Source organism: Sabethes cyaneus, chromosome 2, assembly GCF_943734655.1.
Source record: "Sabethes cyaneus chromosome 2, idSabCyanKW18_F2, whole genome shotgun sequence".
NCBI lineage: Eukaryota > Metazoa > Arthropoda > Insecta > Diptera > Culicidae > Sabethes > Sabethes cyaneus.
Window position 1 is genome coordinate 240882969 of NC_071354.1, and position 15749 is coordinate 240898717.

The 15749-nt window shown below is 41.1% G+C and overlaps 1 protein-coding gene across 1 annotated transcript in view; it reads left to right on the forward strand.

Moving 5' to 3' along the window:
- LOC128733404 (CYFIP-related Rac1 interactor B) overlaps positions 1–15749 on the forward strand; it is a 94516-nt gene that overhangs the window by 64430 nt on the left and 14337 nt on the right. The gene's annotated exons all lie outside the window — the stretch shown is intronic.

Here is a 15749-nt window from a genome sequence, read left to right on the forward strand (position 1 = left end):
TCGGGAGCATAGATGGAAGTAGATCCTGATGCCAGTGAGGTAGTAGCAACCACACTGGCATCAGAAACAGAGGCCTGATGTGTGAGTTGGTTCGAAAAGGTCAAAAACAACTTGCGACTTCCGAGACGCCCGGAAATTGGCGAGTAGCTCAAGAACGAGTTGAATTGAAATGACTGCTTGGAATATCGATAGCTACCTCGGCCCTATGCTGACGATGACGACCTGGTTGTTTTTTGTAGATTTCTGGCATTAGTTTTCAAAAGGTCGCATAATGCATACAAAAGGGTTGATTATGCGACCTTCTGAAAACTAAAGCCAGATTTGTCCAAATGAAGAAAATCCTAATTTGATTTTCGCTTTGTGTTGGCACCAGTGCCAACATGTGAAGGCGGGTGGGTGAGCGGTGCCTTCTTACCGCCGTTGGAACAATAGTCAAGGTAACAACAGCTGGATGGATTTGTGCCACACCACTGCGAAGGGTAGAGTCCAGAGGCGACGCCGGAGAGGGTGGAAGGGTCACGCAAAACACTGAATCCTAGCCGGAACGGTTTACCGACTGGGGACGACGCCAAACTGGAATTCTTTCGGATGTCGGGAAAAGATCACTTTTACTTAACACTACTTTTATTTAACAATACTTTTGCACAATGTGGCACTTTCACTTAGTTCTAATCACTTGTTGTTACTATCACGGTGGTTAAATCGATGTTGTCTCTAAGACGGTTGAAATACTTATCTTTCTTGCATTCTGTTAAACGCCCGTATTTATACACGGCGCGACATTCTGGTCATCTCGGGCAACTTCGGGAAGGTTCGACGAAATACATTGCTGGCATAGGAAAGAAGTGCCTAGAATGTTCGATGTACATTGCTAGCAGATGCAGGCAGCTTGGAGATGCTTCTCGAAACTTCGAAAGCACGTGTTTCATTCGATTGGCGGATTTTAGCGTATTTTCGCTGTTGCGAACACTTTGCTAACCGAGAGACGTTTATTGTTGCAATTTAACATTCTGCCATCGGAATCCTCATGAAAACAGCTTCTCATGGCGAAAAAAGACCGATTTATCTTGCGGATTTTAGTGATATTGATCGATGGGTCTCTAACTGGGAAAAGTGGTGCCGTTTCTTTCCCCAGAACTGACAGAAACAGATGCGTGTTTTGAAGATCACTGAAATTCCTATACATAAATTTCTTTCTTTTGGCATCAAATTTAAAATTTAAAATTTGCTCCATTTGGTCACTTTTCAGTCAGTTTTTAAATCTGTATGGTCACTTTTTGGTCACTATTTCTGTTCATTTAGTCATTAAAATCACTTTTTTGGAGTGCCTCTTTGGCTATCAGTCCTGCTTCACAGAAAATATGTATTTAAACATACTGAATAACTTTGTAGAACATTTGAAAGCAATAAAATAAACGTGTGCGAAGTTAGTGAGTGTAATTAATTTTTTGCTCTTTTTTAACACATCATTGTATTTCGCAACCGGTAAGAGATAGATATTTACTTTATTCAGCAAAATTGCTTATTTTAGTATGTTCTACAACTTTTGGAGAAAAAACTTTCTTTTTGAAATTATTTAAGAAAAACAAAGTTTGTATCACCCTAATAGGTGAATTCGTGGTCACCCTAATAGTTCAGGAAGATGCGCTATATTTTATTATTTTACTTCTCCGAAGACACCACCCTTGAAAAAATACACATTTTTCATCAGACGGTTTTTAACCTAGAATCAGTTATATCTTATTAATTAATGCAGAAAAAGCAAAACAGTCTTCAGCAAAAATAGTCCCCTATTATGTGTAAATATATTTAACTCGAAATTTTAATTTCTGGCCCATAGTGCACTGGCACCAGCCGCCCCTAACAAAGGGAACACACTTATTCGCTAGGTCCGACTGGCTCTGACATGGAGACAAGTGCTCAACTGGAGGACAAGACGCCCAAGGTGTCGCTGTCGTCAAACCGCCTGACAGAGCTGCTATTGAGTTTATGTAGCTTTTTAATATTTAGTTCTCCCGAAACTAGAAACTTGAATATAGATTGTTTACATACAATCACGTAGCGTAATTCTTATGCTTCTTGGAACATAACTATTTTTTCGCACTTTCGTAAGTCTTTTGTAACAACCTTTACTGTTTCAAAAAATAAATAAACCGAATCTGCTTTGCATTCTAGAACCGTAAGAACACAGCAATGAAAACTTGCAACCTAAATAATTTCAATGAAGCAATCACGCCAAAGCAAAGTCGAAAACATATGTGGATTCCAGACCAAGAATGGTTTATTTTGTTTATCCGTTGAAAGTGTGCACTTTCACGCACCATCAAAGTCGGAATGGTCTGGTCAACATGTACTACATCGGAGCATGGAGCATGCTACATGTTGACGTGATGCTCACAGACGCAATCTGAAACTGAGCGAAGCATGATGGGATGGGAATCCAATAACCAATAAAAGTGATGTTTTTATTAACACTGCATAAGTACTATTCGGAAAAGCACGATGTAGTAATCCGTAAATTTATTAATTAAATCTCGTTTTGCGCCTGCCATCCTACGTTGCAAAATAAGCATCAATAAACAGAAATTTTTGCATAGAATTTACAGCAGTTTACAGCTGTTTGAAAATTCAAGTCATCTACCTCGTGTGCAGCAACGCGGCTTTAGTTAGGTGTGCGTGTTGTTATAAAATTTTGCATAACAAACGGGATTACCAGTGAAGGCAATTAAGATTTGCTCGCAATTATGTTTAATCTCGACAATGATTGCTTTTGCTCGGTCGCGGTGTCGTGCCGGGAATACATTTGGCATGCACGTTGCACTCGCTATGGCTTCATTTCATGAGCGCAATTAATAATATATGTCCTACTACTGGGTTGACACTGATTTATTGCGCGATTTGAGCGTGAAACTAGTCTTATGACAGTTTTTAGTCAAGATTCAAACTAAAACGAGGTCAGGAGGCTCATCCAAATAGTAGGTATTAACTTGTGATTTGAGTGTATTTTGAATACACTGAATAGTTTTGTCTAAGAAAAAGTTGTTAGGAAATGTAGCACGCCGAAAAATGTCCAGCCGGCCGTCAGTTGCTTTTTTCGGCAGCCAACAGTAATTAAGATTTCATTTTAGTCCCGAAATAGATTCCGTATACATACAATCGACCGTAACAACGAGCTGCGCCACAAATTCGTCATTCGAGGTCACAAATCAGACGTTTCAATTGAGCGTCACCCATTCCGGAACGAGTAACAACAAGTACGCCACACGGTGGAAGTCCATAGAGTAGGTACAGGTTCGCAGCCATCATTCATTCACATATGTGGTATGTGCTCGAGTCCGTGTCCAATTTAGCTGCTTTACCATTTTAAGTTCGTCAACTGAGTTCAATGAATATTTATGCACGTGTCCAATACTGGCAGGGAAAAAAACTCATCCATTCGTGAGATGAAAAATATAGGAGTAACGCACGGCTTTCGTCGCTTATAACTAGAGTAGAGCTGAAGCTGAAAAGCGCACTAGAGCGAAAATATAACTGGCTATCGCACCTCCAAGATCAGACGGGGAATATTTAATCCAGCACGATCGGCTGTCGGATTTAATCGTAAACTGATGGCACCGGACGGCGACGTAGCCAAGAACCCGACTGTCGGGTACAACCGTTTTGTAGCAATAAAATTAGACAAAACGTTATAGTTTATTAGATTTGTAACAAAAAAAGTTACATCAATAGGCATTTTGTCTGAAAACAGTGAACCTTGAACCTCATATGCCTCTGTAAACAACTCTACATTTTCATTAAAAATATATTTGGACTGATCCGGTTAACCGCTCCATTTGAGTTGCCTCGGTCTCCCATGGAACTCGTCGTCTATCCGTTTTTGCATATAAGTACCTATTAAAGTGGCTGTGGGAGTGTGGCCATCCTAAAAGGGGTGCGAAGTGAGTTGTATCCCACGCCGAACTTTGATGTTACTTCGCGGATGTTTCTCAAAAGAGATACGCTAATTTGTGACTGTACGATTTGATTTTGCAGCAGCCTTGTTGTGGCTTAAGTCATATTCATCAAGAAAAGAAGCAAAAATTGGCTTTTCTCGGGTTGCGTCCAAAAACTAAACTGTTTATTCGTTTAATATTGTCATTATCATTAAAGAATTTCTTAACATGTTAGCATGTAAAATACTATATTGAATAACAGGAGGAAAAATAAAGGTTCACATGGTCTCATCAGGTTGAACCATATGCAATTCAATGCAACACGAAGACGATCGAACGAACTTGCACTGAGGCGAACACAGACAAGACATCTCCGAATAAAAGCTGCGGCAGGATCAGCGATTTAAAAATTTTCTGCCGATCGAAACACCGGAAATTTCACGTTCATAGATTCGAATAAATCTTTCCAAATTGCTGCGACATCAAACCGTTCCAAACGTAAAACCCAAATTGTTGACTTTTTCTAACCATTGGACAATCTTTTCATCCGCAAAATGCACTTATTCGTGAACAAAAAGCGTTTGACGTTTAGCAGGATTTTTTTTTTTATTTTATTTTCGCTAGTGAAGGAAAGCCCGTTGGAGTGAAACTCCTTTTAAGCCTCCTCTCCGACAGGCACAAAACCTTCAATCTTTTCAAATTGAATACAGTGGTGTGCACTTTCCAGTGAGCGACATGCTCTTTTAAGGAAGTGCTTAACTACTTAATATCTAGTTCGTGAGGTTATTGACTTCATTTTAATTACAATTTTTGTTTGAATTTACCAATGATGGTTTACGGTTATTTACTGTTACGTGACCGCTGAGATGCTTTCCACGTTCGCATTCATCTCTATAGTTCAACGTCATCAAAATATAGCTGGATGGAGCAAAATTTAAGAATTATCGGCAGATCATTTATTTAGAAACCGAAAAGCATCGGACCGAGAATTAAGCCTTGGGGTACACCAGTTGTGGAATCTGGAACACCGATCATCATTATAAGTATAGCGTTCATTGCAGCCTCCCCTGCAGTCTGAATACAATCCACGGTTCGACGAAGCTTTTATTTAATTTAGATGGTACTCTTACTTACTTTACTTTGGCGGCAACGGTCCGCTACCGATCCTGCGCCGAACGAATTATGGTCCCCCAGTACCGTCAGTCCTGGGCTGCCGTTCTCCAATCCCCACGAACACCAGCTGAACGTGCATCGTCTTCGACAGCACACACCCACCGGGTGCGGGGTCTGCCTCGGAGTCTACGGCCTCTTCCTGGTTCTCTGCTGAAAATAGTTTTGGCTACTCTTTCATCGGGCATTCTGGCCACGTGTCCAGCCCACCGCAGTCTGCCACATTGCACTACCTTCACTATATCAGCATTTCTGTATACTTTATACTGCTCGTGATTCATGCGTCTGCGCCACACTCCATTTTCCATTTTGCCACCAAGTATAGATAGATCGCAGAATTTTACGCTCAAAAACCCCAAGCACTCGCCGGTCAGCTTCCTTTAGCGTCCATGATTCGTGTCCGTAAAGGGCCACCGGGAGGATTAGTGTTCTGTAGAGCACCAGTTTTGTGCGAATTTGCAAACTACAGGACTTCAGATGGCTACGTAATCCGTAGAAAGCCAGATTCGCAGCTGCAACTCGTCGTTTCACTTCGCGGCTTACATCGTTGTCACATGTCGCGAGTGTACCAAGGTATATAAATTCCATTACTTCATATCGTTCCCCTTCTAACTCCACCTCGGCACCAACACCACTTGGGCTCGCACGTTCCCGACCAGCAACCTTGTACTTCGTTTTGGCGGTGTTAATGGTAAGTCCCAATCTCGCGGCTTCCCTTTTAAAAGGTCTGAAGGCTTCTTCCACTGCTCTACGGTTGATTTCGATGGTTAGCTTTAAGGAATCTTCACAATGACTTGCCTTTGCAACATCATGTTTAATTGTCACTCGTTTGAAAATAATTTGACTGGGGTTTCACTTAATCTTTATTAGCTAGACAATTATTGGACAAATTCGGGAGTGCAACTTGCAGACTCATCATTCATTCGTGGACTTTAAAGCGGCGTACGTTTCAGTCAAACGTCAAATGAGTTTTTGGCAGAAAATGCTAGAACATGGTTTTCCGACGAAACTAGTAAAGCTGCAACAGCTGCGACGAAACTAGATTTATGCAACACTAGATGGGTCAAAATCATGCGCCAGAATAGCGGGTGAGATATCAGGACAGCTGAAGTCCTGCAGTTTGCAAATTCGCACAAAACTTGTGCTCTACAGAACACTAATCCTTGCGGTGTCACTATACGGACATGAATCATGGACGCTAAAAGTAGCTGATCGATGAATTGGAGTTGGAGTTTTTTAACGTAAAATTCTGCGATAAAAATACTTGGTGACAAAATGGAAAATGGAGTGTGATGCAGACGCATGAACTACGAGCTGTTTCAAGTATACAAATATGCTGATATAGTGAAGGTAGTACAATGTGGCAGACTGCGGAGGGCTGGGCACGTAGCCAGAATGCTCGACGATAGTGAAACCGAAACTGTTTCTAGCAGAGAATCAGGAAGAGGCCGTAGACTTCGGGACAGGTCCCCCACCCGGTGGGTTGAGGACAACGCACGACCAACTGGGGTACAAGGGGAGTGAAGAACGGCAACTCAGGATTGACAGTAACGCCACCAATGAAGACAAAGTAAAATCATCTTTATTAGCAAAAATTCTTCCGCCTACTGTGAATATATAATATAGAAAGGTTGGTACGGGAGGTCCATGCTTTCTTCGTTCCGCTTAATTTAAAAAAAAACTAAATGGAACTAGGTATCATTTCTGATTCCACTAGATTAATTGAAAAACTACGAAATATGCTGCGCAGTCAACTTTATCATTGACAAAAAAATGAGGGATTCATGAATCATCATTTTCCGGGATGCTTTCAGGATATGTTTGCGTTAGTACCTATTAGATTAGATTTAGAATGTTTGAAAATTTTGAAAGTGCATTTTCGTTCATTCCTTAGCTATCAGCTCAATCTTTAGGGTAGAAACAGATAGGTCACAGGAGGTCTTATGACTTGATGAAATGATCCGAATGTTGCAAGCTATTTCGCATCAGCTATTTCGTTTCCGTCAATTTCACAGCGACTAGGAACCCAGTATATCAAATAAATAGTAGCTATAAACATTGTCACATAGGTTTTAGAGTCGGTATGTGTTCCGAACAAAACATTGTCATATCTCCGATTTCTTTTTCAACCCCTCTCAGTGCCCACCAGAGTTGTCCAGTTCCAGTTCCATGTCCAGTTGTTGCTGACGTCCAAAGAAAAACGGCTCTGTTTGGTTAAAACAAAAGCTATTCCACGTGCAATCTATATAAAAATGTGGTACAAGAACTTCCAAAAACCACAATTTTGTCGTCCACTGTGGAAGGATGAATAAAATCCACAGCGGCAACGGAACTACTTTCAAGGGTGCGGATAATGAAAGTGCCTGTCTTTTCATTCCTTCCCGAGTATCGCACTTTGGTGGGCTGTGGGAAACAGTCGTAGTCAGCCAAGGAGCACTTACCAAGGAGTTCTTACCGATCTGAAAGTCTTATTAGTTCCAGGACACATTCGAATCGGAATCAGCTTCTAATGTAGGAGAGATTCTTAAACCACCCATAGAGATACAAATAATAAGGTAAACATCGGAAAAAACATAGAACTGAACAGTGCCGAATTTATAATGAGTTACAAGGTTTTAAGGGCAATCCCGTTTTCATTTCATTCAAAGATCTCTAAACTCCATTTGCTTCTCTGACTCGGTCAGCACGTTTTCTTAGTACTAAAGTGATTTGTGTCAAAAAACAAAATAAAAAATTGGTGTCTTGTACAAAAGAAAAACTGACCGCATTTTATGATGAACTTTCATCCTCTTCTTACTTACTTTTACTTTTTACTTTTTCGGCGACAATCCGCTTACCGAATCCATGCCGAATTCAGGAGCCGTCTCCACCTTTTTCGGTCTTGGGCTGCCGCTCTCCAGTCGCTCCTAATACCCGCTGCTCAAGCATCCACGATAACAACACTCATCCAACGAATACGGGGTGTGTCTCAAAATCGTCGGTCTCTGACGGGTTCTCTGCTAAATATTGTCTCCGCTGGTCTCTCATCGGGCATCCTTGCTACGTGGCCAACCCATTGTAGCCTGCCGTTTTTTAATCGCTTCACAATATCCGCATCTTTGTATATTTCATGATTCATGCGCCTGCGCCACACTCCTTCGTCTAATATGCCGCCAAGAATTGATCGCAGGATCTTGCGCTCAAAAACGCCAGGAGCTCGTCGATCGCTCTCTTTCAACGTCTACGCTTCGTGACTGTAGAGTACCACCGGGAGAATTAGCGTCTTATAGAACGCGAGTTTTGTACGGAGTTGTAAGCTACGGGACCTCAGCTGACTACCTAATCCGTAGAAGACCCTGTTAGTGGCAGCCGTTGTCCGCCTTTTTACTTCACGGCTCCCATCGTTGGCACATGTCACTAACGTACCAAGGTGAACAAATTCGTCGACCACTTCAAAAGTAGAATTTATGATTTCTATGTCGTCCGCGAACCCTAGGAGCATATGAGATTTCGTGATGATGGCACCGCTTCTCTGCACGCCTGTCCTTCGTGTAGCATCTTCCAATGCAATGTTGAACAGCAAATTTGATAGGCCGTCACCTTGTTTCAAGCCGTCTTACGTCAAAAACGACTCCAATGTCTCACTCGCTATCCTGATTTTGAACCATCGAGGGTAACGCGTATCAGCCCAATCCGTTTTGTAGGAAAACCATGTTCAAGCCTAATCTGCCACAGCGCCTTTTGTTTAACAGAATCGTACGCCGCTTTGAAGTCTGTAAACAAATGGTGAGTCTGCAAGTTGAATTCCCGGAATTTATCGATGATCATCTGTCGCAAGGTGAACATTCGGTCAGGTTTGCCAACACATTTGCCAACAAAGGTTTCCTGCAATGGCCTCAGATTGAGAAACAGGACGCGGGAGAGTAATTTTGTATCAATCAATTGAGGAGAGTAATGCCTCAATAATTGCTGCATTCGAGTGGATGGCCCGTTTTTGTAAATAGGGCATATGAGACCTTCCAACCAGTCCGTAGGTAATTCTTCCTCAGTCCATACATTTAGCATAACCTGCTGGATTGCACAATACAGCCGTTCGCTCCCGACTCTCAAAAGTTAAAAAAAAATTTCAACTCTCGCCGCTTTTTTTACCTCTTCCAAAGTTGGTGAATCCACAGCTAGTCCATCATCCTCAATCGTTATCCTGTTTCTGTTGACTGCTTCATCTTGTTCACCAGTCAACAGTGCATCGAAATGTTTTCCGGTCTTTCGGTAATCAGGTTCCCCTCCTTGTTGTTGCACATAACAGGAGCTGGCACGCGCAAGAACGCGATCCCAGTGCTGACGTTTCTTAAGACGGTGAAGTCTCTTTTCGACAGCTCTAGCATCTCGGTATCTCTGTCCCTGCTGTGGCGTGTCACAGTTGCAGCCAAAATGTGACTTCTGGCTGACTCGATTCCTCTCATCAATCACTCGCTGGACCCAACTTCTCGCACTGTAGTACTGATCCAGGGTGGCAACTACCTGGAAAAACATGCAAAACTTGGAATTGTCAGGGAATTTCAAATTACCTGAAAAAACCTGGATTTTTCAAACAACCGCAATGATCGATTCATTGAGTAGTCAAGAACGCTTAGAAATAGATGTGATAGATAGTGATTGAAAAATTCGCATAGGGAAATAGAGTAGGTGGGGAAATTTTTCTCAATACCTCGTAGATTGATAAACAATTCAAATGTCAATGATCGAGACACATTTTCAGTTAAAGTTATATCGCAATATGAAACCTAGTATTTTAATAAACACCGGGAAAAACCTGGAAAACTTAGGGAATTTGGGTTTTCGTATCCAGTTGCCACCCTGTGATCGCGTCCTGGATGTGCCTCCACTGTTCGTCCAGGTTCTCTCCGAGTTGTTCACCGATCCGCTCATCAGTCGTACGTTGGACAACCGGGCACGGATCTGGCTTCTTACTACTGGAGATAGTGGTCCGAGGCGACGTTAGGTCACCCTCTTCTTATGGATAAGAATTCAGCGAAATTGTCATTGAAAAAAATCCGGATTTGAAAAGTCAGCAAACTATTCGGTTAGATTTATCTGTTAGCTCGGTTCGAACAACGAAACAAAACATCCTCGAAAATAGGTTTTAATCGGATTAGGTGAAAAATTTCACGTATTATCATCATACTTTATTTGATTCGCTAGAAAGCGGATTCGCTTTCGTTGCTGCCCTACCCGCCGTGAGACTACATTAGTAGGTGCAGTAAACAACAGCTCAGGCGCGGTGTCGATCAGCGCTATATTGTCACCGAATAAACGATTGCCTGCTGGCAGCTGCTGCAGTGGACTGTAACTGTATTAGCATAATAGTTAAACGCTCGACTACACCCGCTATCTATAGTAGTTGCCAAACCCTTCGGTTCGGTTTTTCTATCGCCCCGCTGCCATGTATGGGGGCTACATTGTGTCGACGTATGCAGCAGAAAGGGTTAGGTTTTCGGTTTCGGCGGACCCGTGCTTCCGCTTTCTTCCCTATCGATGGACGATGGTTTATCGATGATTTCCCATACTTGGAACGATATTGTCTATGACCAAACCTCAGGTATGCTGAAGAAAATATCGATTTTGATACATGGAGAAACACGTCGTTTCGAGTGGCCATGTTTGGGAAATCGAAATCGAAATTATTAGCTGACGCCTTCGTATTGAGTACGAAAGAGGGCACAGCAGTTATTAGAGAAATTGTCAATAAAGCGTATAATTTATGTAATATAAGATAACTGGCATTATCGCTTGTTTAGTGGCATGTAGAAAATAAACTGCAATGCTGATAAGGATGCCGGCAGCCGGCGCCGTTTTCAGGAAATACGACCCACGTGAACTGAACACCTCTCTCCATTCATGGGAGCGCAAAAATCGTCACCCTATGAAGTGGCCTGCCACCGGAAGTCTTTCGCTACAACAATGACATAAATTGTCCTCCGCGGCGAGACGAAGTGTAATTTCAACGCCCTCTCTCTCTGTTCCGCGCAAATAATTGAAGTGACAACCGACTCATCATCCAGCTTTATCCAGTGCACAATCAAAATCATAAATGCTGTACAACAAGAGAGGAAAACACCGCCGCGGCAGAGCATACGTTTATGACGGATGGCGATTTGTTTGTGCTGCTGCTGCTGCAGCGGCTGATGCAATGAACCTTTCTGGACGCGCGTGTTTATTTCTGCCGCCGCTGCACTAGCAGATGCTGCTCTGGAATAATGTGAGCGCAGATTGTCAATAATATAGTCATGAAGGAAATTGCAGCACGTCGTGCTGGTGTGAAAAAAAACGGAACACACTCACTGTGCACATCGGAAGTTGTTATTATTTTAAATACTGTAAATCCTTCATAAAAACATGACTCTTCCGCCAATCTCATTAAACTGAGCAGAACAATAATTTAACGATCAACATGCGGAAGAAATCTGCAAAACTTCGAATTGTATGAATTCATCAACAGAGATTTGATCTTGAAAAGACCCTTAAGTTCGACCGTAAAGAAACGCATTTTATGTGGTCATAAAGTCATGGCTTTAGATTTGAAAAAAGTCCTTTCAACGCATCACATCAACGTTTTTAAATTGTGTAAACCAGATCAGCCGGTAGTAATAAGTTAAGAAAATACAATGTTTGCATAAAAACTCGACTCGAAACAGCATTGGACATATGAAGACTTTCTCTCAGGTACAGTAAACCTGGAACTTTTTCTTTCTTTTTACTTTTCTTACACCTCTTATGCCCAGGAAGATGGGTACTTCAGTTCCCTTTCAGGGCTTATTCGTCACTCGAGACGGATGGAAAATCTGCGCCCTTTCTTTGATAGAACTCTACACCCGCAGCCATGTTTTCCCAACTGCGACTTACCTACGCTACGGTACGTACGTACGTCAGTTACACATCACGACACTCACTCAGACTCACCCGCTATTGTTTACTGCGGTGCTTAAGATTACTCAATTAACAGTGAGTGAGTTCAGGGAATGAATGACTGTGAATGCAAACAAGCTGTGCTTTTCCAGTGCATTTTCCTTTGTTGCACTCTCCACAGCTGCAGTAAAAAAAGAAAATCTTTTCACACGCATCTCCCGTGACGTGGAAAGTGTCAATTCCAATTCCGGCTGATCTTTGTCAGTTGAGACAATCATTTTATCTCTTCTAAACATTCTAAAAATCAATCCAGATTCATCAAAACACAATTAGTCGCAATTATTCCCCGTGCGCTGCTGCTGCGGCAGCACAACCGTAGATTGCGCAATCTTTTTTTGCCCACAGAAGCTCATATAGGTACTTATCATCGTGAAATTGTACAAACGTCTCCAGATATGATAAGTGAGATGTTTTGATGGGATGTAAATGTCTTGTTTGTGCGGTTTTGGCGCTTCTTTCTTGCTTGCTTGCTTGCTGGCAATGATAATCATTCGAATGCCTTCTCGACAATTCATTTCTCCATGGTGTATGGAGCGTTTTTTCTTTAGTTTATTTTATCCGGATTGGCTGCTCAAATTTCCCACAATGAATGGTGGTAAACATGCATAGATCTTGGACAGGTTCTCTTTCTTCGCCACGTTGGTTGGATCGTTTGTTTATGGCCGTCCTTCCAGAACCAGAGGGTGACTGACGGGTGCTTACGTCTATTATTAACGATGATTGAATTATTTGATGGAATGGTGTTAAGTTTTCGTTTAGCCGCCGCTGCGCTGCGAGAGGGGAATTCAAGTGGCTACTTATATCGCACCGAAAGCGGAAAGTAGGTTGCGTGTCTGTTGCTTGTAAGGATGGTGATTTTTCTGGAGTGTCATACACTATTGCCGTATAGATTCGCAACATTTTCGCTCTGCTAGATAATCGATTGATCACACCGTCAGGTATGAAACATCTCATTAACATCACAAATCAGCTGTTCTCGGCTGGGAATTCCGATCGAGCCACTCACAACTATGGTCAAAATCTAGAACTCGTACAGTCAGCACGTGACTGAGTGTGACTCACAGTGAACAGGTCATCAATTAAACGACAATTAAAGTGACATATGTTCGTGTAAACGATAATTAAAATCGTCATTGCAATTTGCTAGTCAAAGAATATAAAAAAAGAAAACTTGCAAACCTTATTGAATTTTTTGGGTGGACTTGCTAAACAATCAGTCTAGCCCCCTACGATAAAACTGAACCTTGAAGTGGTGCAGGGCTTTTTAACTAATCAGTAAGTAAACAGTTGTCAAGTTTAATTCTGGATCTACATATTATAATAATTTTGTGAATTCAAGTGGGATTCGGTGTAAAAATTACCAAATGTGATTGTTGCGTTGTTCAGAAAAGGCCTTCATTCTGAATAAGAATAAGGCCAGTACGGCAATCTATGATAACTAATAGTTCTGAATTAATCGGATTCTTTGGATATCAAAGAAAATTCTCACAATCAATTTAATCAATGATTAAAATACAAATATCAGAGGATGCAAAAAATCATGTAGATTCTTATCCTATGTTTTACATGATTTATTCTAATATTATTTCCATTTAGGTCAAGTAAGATTTCTGCTAGTGTTGATTGAAGTGTTCTAAAATGTATAAAGGCATCTCAATGAGCAAGGAAATTCAAAGCAAAGTGAAAAGAGGTAATGTGAATCGCTGAAGAAAGCTAGGAGCAAAATATTAAAAATTGATGACTGCACTGCTTGATAAGAGCAACGCTTACCGAGGAGCGCTACGCTTACGGGAAATTAGCAGTCAGTAACTTTTCGTCGAAAAGCCCAAATTCGGAAGTAGTTTTTTGGGCCCAAAAGCGGGGTTCTGTGTATAGAAATGTATTCACGGCATTCTTCTTGCCAATCTGAACACAGCGAATATATCTTCATGAACAAAATTTTTGCTTAAAACAGAAAAACCGCTTTTGAAATTTGCAGAATCGATGACGACCAATTTCACCTTAAACATGCATAATAGTCAAGTCTAACGACCCCCAGCCAAGCACGGATAGTTGCCTTTACTAACAAATTTAATGATGATCAACACGATCACAGGCCAGGAATGGACAAGTGTTAGTAATCTCCCCATTACGTTACGTTACACACTATGTAAACTAACCTTCTGATATTATGTATAACCCTTTAAGCACGAAGGGTTTTAATTATAAAATTTTTGGTTTTTGGATCAAAATAAATTTTATTTATATCTCAAGATAACGAAACCAATATATTCTACACATTGCCATAAACATTTACTAAATTTAGCAACCGACACAATTGTGTACGTCCGGCCTTATCTTATACCATAGGCTAACCTGTATAACTGCTATGCATATAAAATTGAATTGTGATAATGCAATTATTGTCTTAAATACATTTTAGGTTTCAGATTGACACTCGCCAAATAACTCGAAACTGCTTAGGATTTCATTTATTTATTCAAAAGCGTTACCTTTGTTAAAATTGATTAAGCATAAAATATGATGATGCGCATTAGTTTTACAGTCTATCCTTGTAAATATCACCTGATAAAAGAATTATAATTTGTAATGGTAGACAAATAGGACACGTCAATACACTTTTTCCTGTTTAGATCATCTTTTTGCAACTTAACTTTAGAATGGACATGTGAACGCAACGACAATTTCAGTTGAATCTATCCATTGAACGATGGATCTCCACAATAGATCTCTATTATTGGTCGCAGTGGTTCATTCTCGTACAAAAAAAAACCATTGAACGATGACAACGTTTCTGTCTTAAAAACATGTTCCACGCTTTCTCCGCGTTTCAATTTGGCTTACTAAATTACGAACTTACGAACTCTGTTTATTGTGATCGTGATGTTTTTCCAAAAATTTTTCTTAGAAAATCCCGAGGTTGAATACCCCATTTGCCATATTTCTTTATCTATCTATACCTATAAAAAAGGATTTCTGTCTGTCTGTCTGTCCCTATGTTCCTTTTAGAATCGAAAACTACCGAATCGATCGGCGTGAAAATTTGCATGTAGGGGTTTTTGGGGCTAGGGAAGGTTCTCGCGATGGCAAAAGACTCCTCTCCCTACTAAGAGGGGGGCTCCCATACAAATCTATGCCTATAAAAATGGATTTCTGTCTGCTCTATGTTCCTTATAGAATCGAAAACTACTGAACCGATCGTAGTGAAAATTTGCATGTAGGGGTTTTTGGTGCCAGGGAAGGTTCTTATGATGGTTAGAGATCCCTCCACCCACGAAGAGGGGGGGCTCCCATACAAATCTATACCTATAAAAATGGATTTCTGTCTGACTGCCTGAATGTTCCTTATAGAATCGAAAATTCTTGAGTCGATCGGCGTGAAAATTTGCATATAGGGGTTTTTAGGGCCAGGGAAGGTTATTATGATGGTTAGATACCCCTCCCCTTACTAAGAGGGGGGGCTCCCATACAAATGAAACCAAATTTCTGCATAACTCGAGAAGTAATCAATTAAATGGAACAAAATTTTACATGTGGGTGTTTTTGGAGACAAGAATTTTTTCTATGATGAATTAGGGCCCCTCACCTTTTTGGGACGGGGGCTCCCATACAATTTAAATACAAATTTCCTCATAACTTTAGAACTAATCAAGCAAGTGGAACCAAATTTGACATGTGTGTGTTTTTGGAGATAAGAATTTT